Genomic DNA, 4677 nt, shown 5'->3' with positions numbered 1-4677 from the left:
CCTTCAGCAGATTTCGGATGTGCTCCAGCATCCGAACAGCAGCAACCGCTGTCCAACGCTGATTCATTTATTAAACCGGAACTATCTGACTCTGCTTCGGAAACTGAAATGTCGAATTCTACTGAACACCCATTGGTTATACAACAACAGCGGACACGGCCTCCTGCACTGCACAACAGAGAGGCCTGACATTATTCAATTATAAATTAAACTCTTGAGAACTTTCATCTCTGCGGGGGGTGAATGTTTTTGCTCTGTACTCCGACCCTCGTCGTACACAACAGTTAGGCACCATAAGGGTGCTACGGCTGAACGGTTCGTTTTTATAGCTAATGACGATGTGATCTACCTGCATTTGAGGTTGGCTCACAAATGTTCCCAAAAAAGAACCGAAAGTCGCGTGAATGCTGCTTTTGGGTGATTAGAGCCACAGTCTGTTGAGACATAACAGATACAATGAAAAGGCAAAGATTATCGGAGTGTTAATCGGATATCTTCATTCTTACCAAATAAACCCCACATCATCACGAACAGCATGACATCAGTGTTCAGCACTGATGCCCCGCTGCCGACCAACCATGATTCAGTTGAATGTTCTATCATGAAAAGAGTAAGGGCAGACAGGGAAGGGACTTAGTGCTACCACGCTACAATCATTTTCAGGTGTCTACACCTCCAGACACTCATTCAGACAATCTGACAACGCGAACTCCATCGACATAGATTAATAGCTATCAACTGCAGCAGCAGCAACCAAGTGCAGTGAGGAGTACGCGCTCCCCATCCTGGTAGATAAATAGCACTGACAGCACTCAAATGTTTGGTAATCTCTTTCATACCCGTCTGCCAGGTCAAGGGTTCGTCACCTCTCTGCTTCTGCCACTTCGAATTGAGCATGGAAAACAGTACTCTCTTCGGTAAACGATGATTCGGCATATGCAGTACTGTTACGGTTCTGTCACGCAGCGAGCAAACAATATGATAATGCGGATTGTGGCAATACTCTATCCCCAGCTATGTTGCTTGATCCAGACTCCTAGCGCGGCGAATAGTAAGAAGACGAAAACCTCGGACACAAACTTTAATAATCCAACAACACACGATCAACAGGCCATGCCCGGAGCTTCCGAACCCAAGTCAGTGGGAAGAATGGTATCCTGTACATGGTCGGATTTAAATTTCCTTGGAGTATCAATAGGCCATTGATTTTTCATAGTTTGACCTTGAAGATGCCGGGAGTTCGCTAGCACACATAAAAACACAGCGTTTTCTGGGGGATATTGATATCCTCAACACCTCCCCTTGTGAAAAGTCAGTAACGTACTCGACGAGGGTCGACCTGGAGACGCTCCGGCTGGCGGCGGCGTCGGTCTGTCCACCGCCTGGGAAGAAGTGTTGGATCAAATACTGAGCTGCCGGTCACACTCTCCTCTTTCGAAGCTGTCTCAGTTTTCAGCTCAAAAGTAACGAGCAATATGTCCAACGGTATGGTACCCGAACATACTTGAGTTTCCGACGTGCTGTTAAAGCGGAGTTGGTTTTGATGTCTGGTCCAGGTGTCTTGACCAACCGACACGTCGTACATTACACTACCGCGTTTGCGCAGGATACGACCTGCAATCCATGAATCATGTCCTGGGCGATAGTCACGGACAAGCACGGGCGTTCCCACCTTGAACGGGGTTCCAACTGCCACCGGTATGAACCTTGACTCAGTAGGTTGTGTTGGCAACATGGAAGAATACACAGTTCTAAGTTTACGGCCCATGAGTGCCTCTGCAGGTGACTGGTGGTTTGCCAAAGCGTCATTCGGGGTCGTTCGGTACACAAACAGGAATCTCTGAAGGGCTTCGACGGATGTCTCCTCCCCTCGAGCTTTAAGCAAAGCCCCCTTGAATGTGTCGACGAACCTTTCTGCTTGACCGTTAGATTGTGGGTGGTACGGTGGTGAACGAACGTGTGTTATCGCATGTCGAGTGCAGAAGTCGCGGAACTCGGCGGAGGTGAACTGCGAACCATTGTCTGAGACTATTGTTAGTTGAGAATATTGTTAGTAACAATGAGACTATGGACTCCGGTAATCCATGCTGACTGAAAATGTTGGATAACACTCTCAGCGTACTAGATGTTGTTGGAGATGACACCGGAACGATTTCTGGCCACTTGGAAAAAGCGTCAATCAAAACCAAACAAAAAGTGCCACGTATCGGTCCTGCGTGATCAATGTGGATCCGAGACCAGGGCCTTTCAGGTCGAGGCCAGGGAACCGGTGGTTGGTGTGGCGGATTCTTTGAAGCTTGTTGACATCGGGAGCAGCGTTTTACAAAATCAGTGATGTGCTGGTCCATGTGCGGCCAGTATGCGTAACTGCGAGCTATTGACTTCATACGGGTGTCCAGAATGGAACTGACGAAGAACTCGATGGCGTAAAGGTTGCGGAATCACCACGCGAGCTCCAAACATTAAACAATCTTTTACGATCGCTAATGCATCTCGGCGATGAAAGAGCTGTCGAAGGGAATCATCTTTGAGATTCGAAGGCCACCGAGAATTCATGAATCGGATCACCTTTTGAAGCGTTCCATCAGCTGTGGTAGCTCTTTGAACCTCTGTTACTGTCACGGGCAGGGCACGAACGGACTGAACCAACTGTGGGTCGGCTGGGTCCTCAAATGCAACATGCGCAATAACCGTGTCTTCTTCGGGTGTTGGCTGGTTGTTGACCAGCCGAGATAATGCATCGGCCTGACCAAAGTCGGTGGTGCGCCGATATTGAATATCGAAGTCATAACCCAGCATAATCAGGGCCCATCTTTGCAGGCGGTTGGCAGAGTGTGCGGGAACACCTTTCCTTGAGCCGAAAATGGAGAGCAATGGTTTATGATCGGTAAGTAGGATGAAACGGCGGCCATACAACATTTTGTGGAAACGCCGAACCGCGAACAATAAGGCCAACGCTTCTTTCTCTATCTGTGCGTATCGCTGTTCTGCTGGGGTTAGTGATTTCGACGAGTGCATAATGGCCCTCTCCGATCCGTCTGGAAAGACGTGTAGAATGACGGCACCGACACCAAAATCAGAGGCATCAGCTGCCACAACGATCGGCAGCTTTGGGTCGTAGTGGGTAAGTAGCAGATCAGAACTGAGCATCGTCTTTAGTCTGCATAATGCTTCCCCGCATTCGTCTGAACAACACCAGGGGACATCCTTTCCAAGCAACCGATTTAGCGGGGGCCGGATGTCGTGCAACGAAGGCAGGAATACCGAATAGTAGCTGATTAACCCCAAAAGGGAACGTAGTGATGGTACATCCTTAGGAGGTGGCATCTGCTGTATAGCTCGAACGTTTTCCGGGTCAGGATAGCGACCAGAGGCGTCAAAAATGAACCCAAGATATTTCACAGTTGTCAAGAAGAATTGACACTTCTCGGGACGGAGGCGGAGGCCATTGTCCTGAATGCGCAGTAAGACGGCATTGATTCGCTCACGAAGCTCTTCGGGGGAAACAGCAACGATCAGCACGTCGTCCAGGTATGCGACCACACCTGGAATGCCAGAAAGGATGGTGTCCATCAATTGCTGGAAAATTGCTGGGGCGGTTTTGACGCCAAACGGAAGACGGTTGTACTGATACAGCCCGCGGTGTGTGTTGATTGTCAGTAGTGGGCGTGATTCTGGTGCGACTTCAACTTGAAGGTACGCTTCAGCCAGGTCGATTTTGGCGAAGAACTTCCCACCGTTCAGAACAGTGAATAGATCGTCGGGTACTGGTAGTGGATAATGGTGCTGCTGGATAGCTGCATTTAGGCCGGTTGAGAAATCGGCGCATATGCGGATGCCACCGTTAGGTTTCTTTACTACAACGATCGGCGCTGCCCAGGCAGAGTAGGATACAGGGGACAGAACGCCTTGTTCTTCCAACCGTTGAAGTTCGGCATCTACCAGTGGGAGGGAAGCGTACGGAACTGGTCTCTTTGGACGGAAGACTGGCGTAGCTCCCGGCACGAGGTGGAGGACTGCTTGTGTCGCAGTGCACTGACCGAGACCGGACTGGAAAACAATTGGAAATCGCTCCATAATGTCGGATGCATGATCTGGATGCGCCGTAGGAGACTGAACTGCATTGCAAACGGCGCTGATTGGAATGTCGGCTAACCCCAGGCGATCGAACCAATCAAGACCCAATAGGTTCAACTCAGTTGCCGTTATATAACACGACCCCACGAATGTAGTTCCTCGAAAAGATACACAGCAATGGAGCTCACCGGAAAGTTTTAACTCTCCACCGCAGGCACTGGTTGCAGTTCGAGCTGCTTGTCTCATCGGAGGTTGCCCGATCGTGCGCCAAAGCCTCTCCGAAATGATGGTAATGTCCGACGCAGTGTCCAACTGCAGACGGACTGGATGACCATGACTGTCAGATACTTCCGGTTACCTGGCGTGTTGATCCGGAAAGTAGCCAGCAAACTGAAAGAGGAGCCGACAGGGTTCGATTTCAGTTTGGGACGGATGCATGATGATTGCTTTGAAACATCAGAGGCCGTATGCATCCGTGACTGACAATATTCATCTTTGTGTCCCACGGACTTACATTGGCGGCACCGATGCTGCTTGTAAGGACAGAACCTGACGAAGTGCCAGGCTCCACAGTGCCAACATTGTGAAGGTGGTGTCTTC

Source organism: Opisthorchis viverrini (genome assembly GCF_000715545.1).
Source record: "Opisthorchis viverrini unplaced genomic scaffold opera_v5_5, whole genome shotgun sequence".
In the NCBI taxonomy this organism is placed as follows: Eukaryota; Metazoa; Platyhelminthes; class Trematoda; order Opisthorchiida; family Opisthorchiidae; genus Opisthorchis; species Opisthorchis viverrini.
The sequence above is the reverse complement of the archived record's forward strand: the minus strand, read 5'-3'. Positions refer to the sequence as shown.